The following is a 17,053-nucleotide window of genomic DNA, read 5'->3' as shown; positions in this document are numbered from 1 at the left end:
AGCCAGGCTAAGGATATTTTCCTCGGTAAACATCAATAAAGCTGCAGATTAGTGATCTGCAATTCAAGCACCAGCCTATCCACCATCGTATTATGCAGACTCAAATACAAAAGGGTAACACTACTGCTGTGAGAATGAATTCCCTGATAAGAATGAGTCCCCTGATGTTCACGTGTGTTTTTTCCCATTTTGAAACAGCTTAAGAGGTCCTAAACCCTAGAGACCGCCAAACTGTGATTTATGGATCTCAGGGTTAGTCCTTCTGCTAAACCTGGGAGGAGAGATCCCTGGTGGTCCAACAGCCTCATGCTCTAGGGAGGTAAACACTCAAAGCGAGCCCTGGCTGGTGACAACTTATCAGCTGATTTACGGTTTTGGGTGCCCAGCTGCTCTCATATAAATTCATCATCATCATCATCAAAGCTTTATTTCGATATACAAAATATCATAAAAGCACATAAAAATATAAAACCACAGTTCGTTAGCATTACATTTTCTTAAAAAAGATTATAAAAAAACATTCATATTTCAATAAATATTTTAAAATACATATTAAACTTTTATCAGCTTTGTGAGTATTTAAAAAAATTCAGCTAGGACTAAGAACCTTTAATAGCCTTCAATCTAATCAGCCAGGCCCAACTGAGAAATTTGGGCACCCCACACACCAAGGTTGTACTAGTGTCAGCCTTGAGTATTCTGAGTGCAGAGGATTGGTCCCTGGTTCCAAGCAACAGTCACACAGGTTTGAGCCATTTCTGCCTGGGTTTTACATAGGCTGGGCATACAAAGAAGACATGAAGGATGTTTTCAGTCACACCTTCACAAATTGGGCATACAGAAGAGGTTTGGTGCGGTGGCTTCCATTTGCAGGTGTGATCGCGGAGAGGGAGTGTTCCCAACCTGAACTGGATAAAAAGGGATCTATCTCTAGGTTTCTTGATAAAGTCTAAGTATGACTCCAAGCGGGGCTTTAGTTTATGCTGTCTGAATGCCTCCGTCAGCCTACCTTGGTTTGGGTCCCTTTGCGCTTGATCGTCAACCCATGTCCAATAGGCTCGCTTAGTCTCGGTCTTGGATAAAGAGACCCCAGGCTCCCAGTCAGTTGGCAAGCCAGATTCGCGCAGAAGCTTCTTAATATTATGAATTCAGCTAATTTTATGAGCACCATGAAGATTCATAACTTCTCTCAGACCATCTAAGTACCTTGAGCGCTCCGGTGTCCGCCATAACCAAGCACAGTATAAAAGGGGACGTAATCTGGCTAATTCCTTGATAGAGCGGCGACCCAAATCACTCAATAGTGGTTTGATAGGAGTACCCCTTGGGAGCGATACCAGCTCCCTAAAAATCTTATTCTCAGACGTGACCAGGGCATCAACACACTCAAAACCCCACATCTCTGAACCATAAAGGGCACAACCAACAGCTTTTGCAGCATAAATATCCAAAGCGGGAGCAATGGGCTTAGAGATGGATGTACGGTGTTCCCGCCCTAGAGCTCCAAAAACTCCTTTATGGTTTAATACCATTTTATCAATGTGAGGTCGCCACTTTAATTTATCCGAAATTCTGATTCCCAAGTAGTCAAATTCTTTTACGCGTTCCAGTGACACCCCGTCCAAAGAGAGGGTGGATCTGGATGACTTACTAGGATTAAAATAAAGGATCTTAGTTTTCGAGGTATATATGACAAGACCCCTAAGCTTGCAGAACAGGCAGAAGCGATCCAGCAGCTTCTGTAGTCCTGGAGGAGTTTTTGATACCAACAGCGTATCGTCTGCAAAGAGAAGAGCGGGGACTTTATCACCCGCCAGGACTGGGGCATCAGCATTTATTTCTAACAAAAAAGAGACTACACCGTTGACAAATAACGTGAAAAGTGTCGGGGCTAGCACGCAGCCCTGACGTACCCCTCGAATCACAGGTATTCTATCAGTTTTTTGCTCTTGTGATCCCCATCTAATACAGGCGTAGGTACCGTCATGCATGCGTGCCAGAAGATTCAAGCTTGGTAAAGGAATCCCCATCTCCTCCAAGATCAGCCAGAGGCGGTCTCGGGGAACCAGGTCAAAGGCCGGCTTCAGGTCAATAAATGCCAAATAAAGACCGCCTTTGCCAATGCTAGCCACCTTCCAGTGTAAAAGCACTAACCTAAACACTTGATCTACCTTGCCTGTGCAAGCCCTAAAGCCTGCCTGAAAGGGTGAGATGATGTTATTATCCTCAGCCCAAGAAAGAATCCTCTCCAGGAGTACCCTCCCAACCAATTTCTGCCCCACATCTATAAGACTAATTGGGCGATAGTTGGCAGGGTCCTCCCTGGGTCCCTTCTTATAAATAGGGATCACTTCTGCCGCCTTCCATGAATTTGGGAGGGGTGAACCTTCCAACAAGGCATTCGTCAGGAATGCAAAATAAATGGCCCAACCGTCAGGATTCGCTTTAAGAAGATCGCCAGGTACACCGTCCTGGCCTGGGGCTTTAGCAGGCACACTCTTGGCTATTGCAGCCAGGACCTCTTTTTTATCAACTCTAGGAAGAAGAACCTGTCCAGATCCAACATCCAGGGCACCGCTCAAATGCACTGGGGCTCTGGGAAGTTCATTACCTCGATCGAGTTTACTAAAGTGCTCAAACCATTCATTGTCTGTGATATTGTTGGGGATTTGGTCAGGATCGCAACGATTGGATCTTCTTACCAAGGCCCAAAATAGATCACCATTCTTAGTATTGCTTGCTTCTCTAAGGCTTTCCCAATGGGATTCTTCCCACTCCCTTTTTGCTGTTGTTATGGTGTGTCTATAATGCAGTCTGACCAACCGAACAGCTACAGGATTACATGATTTGATTGCAAGAATTAAAATTATTTTTCATCTTTCTACAATTGCCATCAAACCATTTCTCCACCGGTTTTACAGAGGTCAACCTCTTTTTCCCTGGAACTATAAACAGTTTGCCAATCTGGTCCATAGTATCAGTGTAATTGGCTTCTGCCTCTACAGGGCCAGCCGCACCATTACAGGCCGCAGAAAGCCTTGAGGACTGCTCAGTAAGGATTCCACCCAGAGCACTTAATCTGGTCTCATCCATACTAAATTTAGGCCACTTGAGGAATCTGTTGCAATTGGATGGTATAGTTTGCTTAGTTATTAGCCTCACACTATTTGATGGGGTATGCTCGCTTCTCTGCCACAAATCAACCAGTGTAAGGGACAAGGGGTTATGGTCACTCTCTACTGATGGTATAATGGCCATGTCCACCACTGAATTCCATGCTCTCCTATCTACCATAATATAGTCGATTCTACTCTCACACAATACTCAATTGTATGTATTTGCCCCCTGAGCATCGGAGCTGGTTCGACCATTCACAGCTCTAAGACCTGTCTCAAACGCTAGAGCATTCAGCTGAATAACTACTGGAGACCATCTCCTCAAAACGGGAGGGAAAGGGGTGGAACGCCCCATTGTGCATCATCTTCATGCACTCCGAGAATGTCGTCTACTGCCAAAGGTTCAAACGAGCAGTTAAAGTCCCCAGCAACCAAAATTACAGAGTCAGGAGAACACAATTTAAGCAGATCAGTTAACATATCGATAGTAGTGGATTTAGCACCCCCTTGGGTAACTCTGGCATATACATTAAAAAGTTCCCAAGTGGGGACACCATTGATACCCCCAATGGAAAGTCTCATAATGTCCAAAGATGAACAGGCATGGTGAGAAATCTTGAGATTGAGGTCCACCCTCACCCATGCCATAAGCCCTCTCGAGGGGCGACCACGCCCCACCGTAGTAGCAGGCACGTGGAAACAAGAAAATCCCTGCTTATATAAAGGTTCGAGGCTCCATGTCTCCTGAAACATACATGTGTCATGCCCATCAATAAAGTTATTCCAGTCAGGTAAAGAGAGCTTGTTTCGCAGACCTGCCACATTCCACGAGACAAGTTTGAGAGTATTATTATGAACCTTATGAGAGATTGGGACAGATGGGGTTTCACCTAAGTCCTGGCTAGGTACAATAATAGAGTTTCTCAGGATATCTAGTGCTACATTTGAAGACTCATGGCCCACAGATATAAATGAGTCTGGAGAGTAGCCACCCAAAGGGGGAAGCGGATTATTCAATTCTCTTACACCATCATCGAGTCAATCGACAACCTCCAGGCAATCAAAACGGTTGTGACTGAAAAAAGTATTCATGTGAGGGGGGGGGGGGGGGTGCATATGCCATCCCCCTGAGCTGGTCCCCTCCCGTTCCGCTGTACCAGTGTCCAACCATCTAACTGTGGGGTAAAATAACCTAGGGGATAAAAGTAAGTCAGTGGGAAAAAATGAATGGTCGTTCCTGTACAAGGGTATCTGCAGTTACAAATGTAATCAACAATTCCGGGGTTGTTAAAGTTTATCAAAATACAGTCGCCCCTTATGTTTTTTGCCAGATGACCCACCCATGGAACCCTCCGGATCATAAGTATTTTACCAACAAGCTGCGGGGGCAAGGGTCTATTCGTGTTTAACCAATGTACGACCCTATTCCACAGTTTTGCGGGGCTTTCAACCTCATTTTTGCCCAACATTGGTACGCCAGCTAGAACAACCACAAGTGGGCAAACCTCCGGGGGTAAGTTTAAGATTTTTTTTTCCTATATTAGATTGGGTGGTAGGGACCTCCCCACCTGGTATGTCTTGCGCTGTGTTATGTTTTTGCTGGCAAGAGCTATTTTGGCAGGTGCTTTGTCCTTTACAGGGGGTGTAGCTACAGGTGCCGATGAAACCAAATTGGCTGTATTTGAAGCTATTGTTTCTTTGTGGATGGCAGGAGCTAAGGCAACAGCATTTCCCTTATGGGTTTTTGCTAACGATTGAGTGGCTGTAGAAGGATTATCTCTTATAGGGGGTTCTACAATTCCCTTAATGTCACGTTCAATCCTTTTTAGATGGACCTCGATCTTGCTCAGCCTATCCTCAAATGGCGCTAGAAGGAGCTTAAGAGTGTCATAGATAACATTAGACTCAGCCTCCTGCGCCCCCTCCCGTTCCCTTTGACTGGATAACCCACCTGTTGCCTGGCTCTCCCTGCTCGGCAGTGGGGAATCAACTGAGCCCGGGACGAGGTTTCCAGCAGCATGCTCAGGGTTGACAGGATTCTCTTTCATAACTTTTCTAGCTTTCCTTTTCCTCCCACCAATGTTACTTAATGTTTTATTTTTTGGAATTGCTCCTGGATCTCTCCCACACTGTTGCCTAATGTTATGCACTTTAACAATATTAGGCACAGAAGGAAACCTTTGCGGGGATACCAACAATGAATCTGAGGCCGTGGACTGGCTACTAGTTGGGGCCCGAAACAAATTGCAAGTGGGGAGCTGTGGGGTGGGGAGTTCTAAAATTGGGGAAACACTTAAACCACTATTAACATTTGGGTGGACAGGAGTCTGCGCATTCGCAATAAGTCCCATTGAAGACCTTCTTGCAATAGCCAGTTCCTGAGAGACACGTCGCTCCATTATAGTAATCCCCTCGTCAACAACACAGTTCATCCTCGTTATGAACTGGTCCATGGCTCCTGTGAAATTGGCAGTGTCCGTTCTCCCCTTAACCTCCTTAGGCGGCAAAATAAGTACAGAGAGAAACCCAATACACTGCAATAATAGACAAGTAACAAAGTACTCACGAGGCCAGATTGTGCAGCAAATGGAAGGGGGGTGGCCCGACCCGGCCTTCTCCGGTCTTAAACGGGCCCGCCCAGGCGAGAGGCGTTCCACTCATAACAAGCCTCCGGGCGCTCTGCTGGCGTCACAACCGCCGGGGCACCTGGAAATTGTAGTTCCCTGCCCACACAGCGGCGATGTTGCTGGTGCGGCTGTGCGTCGAGCCGTTCCCCTCACGGCGGAGTGATGGCAGCCCCAGGTAAGTTTGACAAGCCGTTCCCCTCACAGCGCTGTTGTCACTGTAGAAAATGCTCCCAATGAGCGCTCGGCGCTCCACTCTTTTAACGCACATCCGGGCGCTCTACTGGCGTCACAACTGCCGGGGCACCAGGGAATTGTAGTTCCCTGCCCACACGGCGGCGATGTTGCTGGTGCGGCTGTGCGGCTGTGTGTCGAGCCGTTCCCCTCTCGGCGGAGTGATGGCAGCCCCAGGTAAGTTTGACAAGCCGTTCCCTTCACGGCGCTGGTGTCACTATAGAAAATGCTCCCATTTTGGCAACAGCTTAAGAGGTCCTAAACCCTAGAGACCGCCAAACTGTGACTTATGGATCTCAGGGTTAGTCCTTCTGCTAAACCTGGGAGGAGAGATCCCTGGTGGTCCAACAGCCTCAAGCCCTAGGGAGGTAAACACTCAAAGCGAGCCCTGGCTGGTGACAACTTATCAGCTGATTTACGGTTTTGGGTGCCCAGCTGCTCTCATATAAATTGCATACTGGTCTCCTCCTGTTATTCTCCAGATACTTGGGAGAGATGGACTTCAATTCCTTGAATTTTCATTATTTTAAAGGTAATGTTTGCAAACATTAACGTGTGACTATTGCTTATGTGACCCCATCCTAAAGTTAATGTATATGGATTATGACAAAGGACTACGTGAACAATGTAGACATATCTAAGTTTGACTTACCTCTAGATATTTGTGTATATTTGTCATAATGTAAGAGGGTTTTTTGCAAGTTTGAGGACTATCACAACCACTGTAGACATTTATCTTAATATAAAAAATACCCAGCTTAAGGTTTTTTTAAACATGAAATTATTATAATACAAACAATTTCCGAAACAGATCTGTCTCTGGATGAGAACATATACCTGTTACCCTCAAAGGGAAGACCGGCACCCCTGATATCCGCAGATGAGCTGCAACCACAACCATCACCATGATGAGCACCCGAGGGGTGCTGGTAAGGCAAAAGGAGAGCACGGTGAACTGAAAGTACTAGTGACCGATCATGAACTTTAGGTAATGTCTGTAAGCAGCCAAGACAGGAAGTTGAAATATGGAAGTCGAACACTACCATCCAGTCTCCCGGGTCTAGGGCACACAGGACTTTAGCGAGCGTGAGCATTTTGAATTTCTCCTTTTTCATGAAGAAATTGATGGGGCGTAGGTCTAGAATAGGACAAAGACCTCTGCCATTTTGGGCACCAGAAAGTAGCGGGAATAACAACCAAAACATTCTTCTGGTGTCAGCACCCTTTCTACTGCTCCCTTAGCCAAGAGAGCTGTCACTTTCTGGCGGAGTAAGGAGAGATAGTCCTCCATCAGGTGGCATGGGTGGAGAGGTAGTCACGAAGGGGAGTAAGTAGACCCTCCGTACAAACCGGAGAACCCATCGGTTGGATGTTATCAAACTCCAGTGGTGCCAGTGACGGTGTATCCTGCCTCTCACTGGTTTCCAATGAAGGACAGGTGACATCCATGTGTTCCTGAGAAAACAAAGCTAAGGGAAGGACCACACGGAAAAGGGTCGAACTTGGAAATGAAAGTAAATCAGGCCAAGGAGGTTGCCTGCCCGTGGCACCAGCATAGCCAATATGGACATAAGGCAGAGAAAAGAGGAAGACGAAGTCCCTATAAGGATAAGAAGTGCACAAATAGCTCATAAAAATTCCTCCAGGAGGAGGAGCCAAGCGCCCGCCCAAGGGAGGAGGAGCCGAGCGCGCGCCCAAGATGGCCGCGTAGGGCAGTAGCTCAGACGGTACGGAACCCTCGCACCCCACATCCTGATAGGCTCCTGATCTTAGGAGTGGTTGTTGGAACTCCTGAGGTGCCTCCCGGCCCGACTCCGGTCCCGCTGTGAGATCGGGGACCAGAGTTAGAGGCAAGAAGATTTTGGGCCTCCGTCGCTGGAAAGCCTGGGGCTAAAGTTGAGGCTGCGGCCGGCCGCGAACGGATAAACAGCCGCGGCAGGACCCGGAAGTGGCCGGCCGGCTCGGTGATTTTGCAAGTGGGCTCTGAAATAGTGAAGCGGAGCCGCAGTTGGGACCCGGAGAGTCTGCCTGGCAGTCCCCACTGGTGGAGGGAAGACGGTGGGCCCCGCGAGCGCTGTGGAGCCCCTGGTTTTGCATCCTGCGCCGATTTGGTGGCACCGGCCCAGTGGGTGGACAGCGCTGCCCCTGGATGTAGCTCCGGTCCCGCTGTGGGATCGGAGACCGGAGCGAAGATCTGTAGGGGTTAGGGCCACCGAGGCATTGGATAGTCTGGGGCTGCATTGAAGGTACGGCCGGCCGTGGTGTAAACAGCGGTAGCGGCAGAGTCTGAAGGCACCCAGCCGACCCGGCAGACTTGGAGGTGGACCCGTAATCAAAGGTGGCGAGTTCGCGGCGGTCCGGACGGCATACCCGATGGTGCCCACCTGTGGAATGGCGGCGGAGCGACCCATAAACACTGTGGAGCCGGTGAGCGGCCGAAGTCTGTTGGTGGCGGGGGCGAGATGGCCTTGATTGTGGATGAGTGAGCCCGTGGACAACAGCACCCCTTGGAAAGGTCTTCGGTGGTAGATTGTAGTCCATGGCTGGAGCGATGAATGACTGGGTGATATCTCCTGTCATGGGATACTCGAAGCGCGTCTGTGGCGGCACCCCCATTCCGGAATAGATCGCGCCCTTGGTTGGACCCGGGTGGCGGTGAGTGGCCGCGGTGCAGGAGCCAGACCACCTTGGTTGCCCTGGGGAGAGAAGTGGAGCGCCGGCCAATGAATCCGGACGAGGCTGGGATTGACTAGAGTGCGGGCCCAGCAGTAGCGCAACGGACGATCACAGGGTTGTCTCCTTTTGGGAATTGGTTCTCTTCGTGGTTCGGATCGGCGAAACCGGGATTGCTTGCACGGGTGGAAGCCTTGGTGTGGGTCAAAGATGGCGACTAAACCTGAAAGCGATAAGCCGCAATCTCGATCTACTAAAGGATCCCGTTTTGTCCAGGCCAATAAACTGGACCGGTACACGTTGCCCAGGGGCTACCCGTCTGACTTAAGGTAGGTACAGGACCCGGGAAGAGATTCGACTGACACTCTGCCAGAGCCCACCTTGCTGGTTATGATGGCGGCCATAGAGGGGATGAAAACGTCTTTATGGCAGAAAATGGAAACGCTTGATTAAAAACTGGATGCGATGACCATTGAGGTCAACCTTCTCCGTGCCGATCTTACCAAAACTAGTGAAAGGGTCAAGTCCCTAGACATTAAAACTGCTAGCTTAATAGATGATGTGGCGTCGCTACAGCAGGAGGTGAGGGACCTTCAGCGGGCAGGGGATCTTACGAGCCGGAAACTGGACGACTATGAAGGGAGGGCCCGGAGATGCAACGTTCGAATTGTTAATGTACCGAAGAAGGTAGAGGGCCCAGCGCCAGATTTGTTTGTGGAGGACCTTGTTCTCAAGCACCTTCAACCCAAAGGCTTGAGTAATTTCTTTACTATCGAACGGGCACACAGAGTCCCGGGTGGGAGACCAAGGCCTGGCACCCCACCCCCCGCCCGATGATTGCGAAGGTGCTGAATTTCAGAGATTGATACGCTATCCTGCAAGCCTCCAGGTTGGGAGGCCCTTTGAGATTTGAGAACACCAGCCTCTCCTTTTTACCGGATTTCACGCAGGCGGTCCAGAAACAGCACCAGAGATTCCTGGGGGATCAAGAAAAAGCTCAGAGACAGGGGCCTGAAATATGCCATGTTGTTTCCGGCCCGGCTGAGGATTGAGGCCAACGGTAAAACCTGTTTTTTTGACTATCCAGACATTGCCTCGGACTGGTTTGAGACAGAACCCCAGCCAGGGGCAGAGAGACCTAAAAATGAGAAGAGGGAGATCAGGACCAGGAGTAGTATGAGCCGCTTGGGGTCCGTGGGTGAGACGGCAGTGTCCTTTTGGGCAGTGATCCGAATTAGGCGCAGAAATAGATTAAACGGGGGTAAGGGGGGGGGTCTATCTGAGCTGCCTTCCTCCTCACTTCTACCTTTAGATAGTTGATTAGTTAGATTATGGGGCGACAGGCGCACTGCCAGTTGGGGATAGGCGGAAGTCGAGTGCAGAGGTGCAGGGTGGGGGGAGGGGGGTTGGGTGTATGTGGAGTTTATGATTTCTTAATTGTGTGTTGTTGTTTTTCTTTTTGGTTTTTGTTGTTGATGGCATCACTACATTATGTTTGACTAGCATGCGACAGAGGATTTTTGTTCCCTTTTCATGTATGATGATGGGGGGGTAGGGAATTGAAGGTTTTGAGTTGGAATGTCAATGGCTTGGGGGACAAAATTAAACATACTGTGGTTCTTCAGTATCTTAAACGTCATGCGCCGGATGTGGCCTTGCTACAAGAAACACATTTAGTGGGTAACTCTTGTAGGGCTTTGCATAGAATGGGGTACAAGTTGGTGGCCCATGCGGGATTTACATCTGGGCCTGGGGGGTGGGTATCCTGATTCGAAAGGCGCTCAGGCGCTTCCATTGGTGATTGACTCCACGTTAGAGGACGATAAGGGCAGATATGCTGGGGTGACGGGTCATTGGGAGGGGCATGTTCTTACCCTCTTGTCGGCGTATGCCCCCCGGGTATGCAAGCCACTACTTTCATTGATCTGGGGAAGCTCCTGCTGGACCTCCCGATAGGGCTATTGATCTTGGGGGGAGATTTCAATGCAGTGGTTTCTGGAGTCATGGATAGGCACCCCCAGCGTGATATGGGGTGTGCCAAGCGATGGCTGCCCGATTTTCTCAATACAATGGGGTTAGTGGATGGCTGGAGATTGCTCCACCCAGACCAGAGGCAATACACTTTTCACTCTGGTGCCCACGGCAGTCTCTCCCGCTTAAATTATTGTTTGGTACCCACGGCCCATGCATCTTACATAACTGAAGCTGTTCATCTGGCCAGGGGTATCTCTGACCATTCCCCGTTCTGGTTCCGGTTTTATGTTACTTTGGGATTGGCAGGTAGGATAGCCCCCATTAAACCCTGGTGTATGCGTAACCCCAAACTTCGTAAGGACCTCGTTAAGGCTCTAGATCATTTTCTGGAAAATGAGGGATCTATATCCTCCTCTGTCTCTCTCTGGGAAGCCTTTAAAACAGTCATTTGGGGTCAGGCTCTCTAATTGATAGCTGGAACGAAAAAGGAAAGGAATAAGGATGTTGTTGAAGCGGAGACTGAGATTGGTCGCTTGGAGGGAGAACTGGAGCGGGAGGTAACCCGGGCTAAATTGCATATTCTGAACCTTAAGCAGCATGATTATAGATCTTTGGTCATGGACAATGCCAGGGCTCTCGGCAGGGAGCAGCAGGGTAGGCTTTATGATCTGGGGGATAAAGCAGGGAAACTTATTGCATGGTTGGATAGAAAAGACAGGGCGGAGAGTGTTGTCCCAGAACTTGTTACAGCGGAGGGAAAGTTGCTTACTGATCCACAGAGTATTGTTGATAGCTTTGTGACATATTTTCAAACTGTGTATACCTCAGTCTCGGATCTACTGGAAGAGGACTCCCATTTGTTGCTTCGGGACATACAGCTCCAGTGTTTGTCCAATGTAGACCATGATTTTATGGAAAGTGCCCTAACAACTTACGAAATAGCTCAAGCTATTCGCTCCTTAAACTCGGGTAAGGCATTAGGACCCAATGGGCTCCCAATAGAACTATATAAGCTTAGGCCGGATAAGCTGGCTCCTCGCCTTAACAGCATGCGCGCTAGCGGGTTTTCCCGCTGCGTGCTGAAAATTCGAAAATCGCGGGTTACGTGACAAAGGCAGCTCGTCATGCGCACAGCGCAGGTAACGCCCATGACGAGCTGGCTTTGTCACCAGCATCAAAGGGGTTAAAGATATGTTTGTTGCGGCTCGGGAGAAGGGAATACTGCCTTATGATCAGAGAGTTGCGTTGGTGGTGGTAATTCATAAGGAGGGTAAACCAAAGACAAAATGTGCCTCTTATAGGCCTATTTCCTTATTGAACGCGGAGCCCAAGATACTTGCCAAGCTTCCCTCTAATAGGCTGGTTAAAGTGGTCAGCGAACTGATACATCCAGATCAATCGGGCTTTATTCCCCACAGAAATACGGCCCTGAATCTATGTAGGTTGCATGGGGTGATAGCCAGGGCTCACACCTTGCAGGAACCGGCCATTATAGCTTCACTAGATGCAACAATGGCGTTTGATACCATAGAATGGCCCTATTTGTGGGCGGTCCTGGCGAAATTTGGATTTGGCCCCGACTTTATTCGCTGGGTGCGTTTATTGTACACTGAGCCGCTCGCTCAGATGGTGGTTAGTAATCGTGTCTCAGCATCCTTTCTTCTCAGTCGGGGCACTCGGCAGGGTTGTCCCCTCTCTCCCCTTCTTTTCTCGCTGGCCCTGGATCCCCTGGCGGCTTGGATTTGCTGGGAGCCATCTATCCGAGGCATAGGGTGGTCTCCTGATTGGGAAGACCGGATTTCCTTGTATGCGGATGATATTCTACTTTATCTGACCTCTCCTAGGAAATCCCTCATTGTTGTGTGCGATGTTTTGGCCTCCTTCGGTAGGAACTCCGGGCTTTCCATCAACTGGGGGAAATCTCTCTTGTCTTGTTTGTTCTTAAGGCGGAGACCCCGGTCCCTCCGCGAAATTATCCTATTCAAATTAACACGGGCGGGTTCAAATATCTGGGGATTTTTATTTCTCTAGACCCAGCGGTCCGGTATGCTAAGAATCTCCCTCCCCCTTTGCAGAGGCTTAGGAGCGATACTGCTAGTTGGAGGAAACTCCCTCTCTTGTTGTTGGGTCGAGCGGCTCTCTTTAAGATGATGTCTCTCCCTCGTTTCCTTTTCGCCCTTCAAAATACTTTGGATGTAGTGCCGGCTGGTTATTTCCGTGAGGTGGAAGGGTTGCAGCGTAATTTATTGTGGGAGGGCAGACACTGTATTGCTTTGGCTAAACTGACTCTTCCATGGTATGATGGAGGCGTTGCCCTCCCAGATATCAAACGATATTACTGGGCTTCCCGACTGGCTGCAATCATCCAGGGAACAAATGGGTCAGTGGCCAATCCCGGATATGCGATGAATAGGTGGCTTCTCCCCGGGGGTAGTTACAGCAGGGCACTGTATTCTAGGTCAACAAAGCTGAACTTGACAGGGCCAACTAAATATGCAGTGCGTATCTGGCATGATGCCATGAGCTCTTTGGGATGGAGAGATAGGCTGACGCTAGCTACCCCACTGCTTGATTCGTAAGGTCTAGGGAAGCTTTGGAATACGAGAGGATTTGATAAGTGGGATCTGATAGGGATTTTGACCATTAAAGATATCTGGGGCAAGGGGAGGATCAAGTCATTCAAAGAATTGCGGGTCGAGTACTTTCGCTATGCACAAAAAATAGTGGGCGGACTCCCCAGGTTCTAAGTTAAGGAACCGGAGTCCTAATTAGGATCAAACGTTGGTCAACATGTTTCAGTTTTCGAGTTGCAATTAGCTCAGCATTCTTCCGGACCTAAGCAAAAGTCCTCCGGTGGTGTGCGCGCGCTAAGACGTACCCTCCCGGGAGGCTCTAAATGTGAAAAATATGGAAAATATATACAGTGTGGAATAACCGGATGGTTTCCGTAAGTAACCCACTACAATTTCAGTAGGGATATAAAAAAATCTTCCTTCGAGGCATAGTCACGCCCCTTCGGAAAAGACAGCGTGGGACTTCTTCACACGGTGTTAATTTAGGCATCCGCGGCTCCCCTCAGTGTACCTGCTCTCTCGGCTGCTGTCTTCCGGGAGTCCCGGAAGACAGCAGCCGAGAGATCAGGTGAGTCCGCCCACTTTGTTTTTATCCAATGCAGGGTGGCCATTATTAAAGATTTTTTTAAAGGCACAACCTCTGCATTTTTTAATACACTTACACATTCACGTTTAGTCACCTCTTAATTTGGGCACTGTTGCACTTACCACATCCTGCTCCGCTGTAACCAGGCGTCGTAGCACGCTGGGGAGACATTCGGACACCCCAGCGGGGACCCAATGATGAAGCAAGTCACCAACTAGTGGTGAGTGAGGGTCCTTCTAACAAGTAAGATTATTTCCCTCTTTTTTACACTGGGTGACCAGTAAGCCCATCAGGTTTCTTCCCCAGAGGAGGACCCAAAGGGGCGTGCATAGGGAGATAGAGAGATTTCGCTGTGTGCATGGACGTGTGTGAGCATTGATCACATTTGCAGCACACAGCGGAATAACATTACACCTCACTAGTTCATTTTGATAGCACCATTACCATAGTCACTCCTTTGTTGTTAATATAGATTTATTGGGGTACAGGAGTGCCTACTCATGCCCTACCTCTCTTGTTGATATTGACTACATTCCTCCATATCTTTTGGGAGTGTCGATATATCACTGAGTACTGGGGTAAGATCCATAGAACTATACGAGAGGTTTTGGGGGTTGCCAGATGTCTCTTTGATGTATGGGAACCTACTGATCTTAACTTGGCACAAACACAATGGACCACACTAGGCTTCATGAAAGCAAAAAAGAACATTGCGCAGCAATGGGGATCAGAGAGGTCTTCTACCCTTGAGAGTTGGAAAAATGACCTGGATTGATGTATGTTTCGGGAGAAGATTGTGTACATAGCGAGAGGCCGACCTCGAAAATGGGAATCAGTTTGGGGACTTTGGAATAAATATAGGGGAGAGATATGTGTACCACCTAGAGATTCTATGTTTGATGTGCCCCCCTCCCCGTAAGTTTTTTGACAAGTATGCACCTAGATCCCCCCCACCCCCTGGAGATGTTATATGTTACTGTGATGTGATTCTTCTGTACTGTCTTCGTTCTCCTTTTTGATGCCTTATTTTAATAAACAGAATTATTAAAAAAATAAAAAATCCTCCAAGGCATATAAAATAAGGTCCCCGAAAACAGGGAACAAAGCTCAGGGAACAAAGCACAACATCCAGAATACCTGCCACAGAGTAAGTACTCGGGTGGAGAAATTCAAGCAGCAAAAGAGCCAAAGAACAGACTCCCTGGAGACAGCAAAGTAAGATAAGTTCCAGATGGCTGGAAACAAATCCTGTCACCTTCAGCATAAATGAGACAAAAAGTACCTGCTGGAAGCAGGAACACCACACCGGGTGTATACCTGGAGGGTAGGTGGGAAAGAGTCAAACAAGAGGCAACAACTGTCCAGGCGGACCGTAGTACAATATGCCCTGATCTTCCAGCTATGCCCAAAGGCGAAGAGCCGCCTGTCAAAGGGTCCACGACCCCACCCGCCCTGTTTCCTACAGTACCACATGGCAGTGGTGTTGTCCGTGAACACCTGCACTACTCTTTCTTTGACAGAGGGAAGGAATGCCTTCAGTTCAAGACGAATCGCCCAGAGCTTGAGAAGGTTGATGCGGGTGACTTGTACGGGCCATTGAATGGCAGCAGGGGCTCCGAAGAGGCTGCTGCCGGCTGAAGCACCTCAGTCAGGAGGTCAGTCCTGACTGCCACCGTAGGAAGCTCAAGGCCCCAGCCGCCCTACGAAACACCACAGCGTATGAGGCTCCCTCCTCCGTGGCCACGGTCGGGGAAGAGAGCATACCAAGGTCTGGGGAAGTGCCCCTACCACTGGCATCGCCCAACTCCTCTCTTCAGTCTGGCACTTCTAGTTGATCTGCCAGAGGGTCCAGAGACCCCTCCCAGTCCTCCTCACCCTCCTCTGGCTGGCACTCAGGGCAAAAAGGAATGCCAGGATAGAACAGTGGTAAAAAAAAACCCTCCCAGCGGTCCAGCACTGTGTTCAAGTTGAGGCGAGGCCGGGGTTGATGCCAGCTGGGGGCGTCATCAGCGGAATCGGTGCTGGGGAGGTGTTGTGAGGTCAACCAGCGCCGATACGGATCCAGGCCTGGATCCCTGGGGGCCAAGCGGTGTCAGGCCGGAGCTTGCAAAGACTTCGGGTTCATTACCCGACAGTTGAAGCACAACTTCGGGTCGTGGTCGCGCTCCGGACACCAGAGGCACACGAGGTGTGGGTAGCCTGAGGCACACGAGGTGTGGATCCATGACTGACATCAATTTGTGACAGGAGTCACAAGGCTTGTAGCCGGTACGTCGATGGGACAGCCCAACGGGCACCAGGAGTCGAACAACTCGAAAAGAGGTTGACAAAAGCTGAACAAAATTTTGTCAAAAAGTGATTAAGGGTACTGCTCTCTCCAAATCTGCGCTGGCTGGTGTAGAAAAGGAAAGAACGGACGTCAGCGAGCAGGGGCGGCGGCTAAGTAGATACCACAACATCATTCCGGCGATCACGATGCCAACGACAAACCAGGAGTTGAGTGACGCCACCTACCGATGAGCAGAGGTACTGCTGAAGAAAAATTCTCCGGATCCAGTTTGATGCCTGGGGGTAATTCTAAGGTAAGGAATCTATCACTAATAGTCTCTTTCAGATAGATAGTAGGCGGTGGTACTGTGTCCAGATCGGAATAGGATGGCGTTTACTTTTTGAAAGATCGCGCAGAGATAACAAGGTTAGCGAGACGACTCATACGATAAAGGACAGTGAGACGACTCAAACAAAAAGTGTCTGTACACTTGATTTTCGTGAAAGATAATTTTCGACACTCGTATACAAGAGGCCATAGTTCGTTTATAGGACAACAGAATCAGATTCGCCCCTGATGAAGGCACTTAGTAAGTGCCGAAATGCATTGGGCTTCACAATAACCTTGTGATCAGAAAGAATGTAAACTTGGTATATCAAGATATGAGTGAAAATATGTGAATTTTATTTTGGACCTTAAAAGTTTCAATTCATGAAGATTATGAATTTCATTTCGTAAAATTGTTGATAACAGAATGAACAGTGAATAAAAAGAATATGATGATAGTAAAACAAGGTGTACATTGAATAAATCAATACATTAAGGAAAGGTGCGGAAGCATCAAGTGGACAGTGCGTGATTAGATGGGCCAACAAACCCACAACAACTAATCTTCAAGCCAAGGAGTGACTACCCTAATTAATCACTGCACCAGTGGATTATCACAAAAAAAACATTTGAGTACAACGGAGTGCTCCACACAAACCAATATAATTAGCAGAATT

General features: G+C 48.8%; 1 protein-coding gene across 1 annotated transcript in view; it reads right to left on the bottom strand.

Annotated features, from left to right (window-relative positions):
- CCDC93 (CCC complex scaffolding subunit CCDC93) overlaps nt 1-17,053 on the bottom strand; it is a 994,005-nt gene that overhangs the window by 71,499 nt on the left and 905,453 nt on the right. The window lies entirely within an intron of this gene.

The sequence above is a fragment of the Lissotriton vulgaris genome, chromosome 2_1 (assembly GCF_964263255.1).
Source record: "Lissotriton vulgaris chromosome 2_1, aLisVul1.2, whole genome shotgun sequence".
Lineage (NCBI taxonomy): Eukaryota > Metazoa > Chordata > Amphibia > Caudata > Salamandridae > Lissotriton > Lissotriton vulgaris.
The sequence above is the reverse complement of the archived record's forward strand: the minus strand, read 5'-3'. Positions and strand labels throughout refer to the sequence as shown.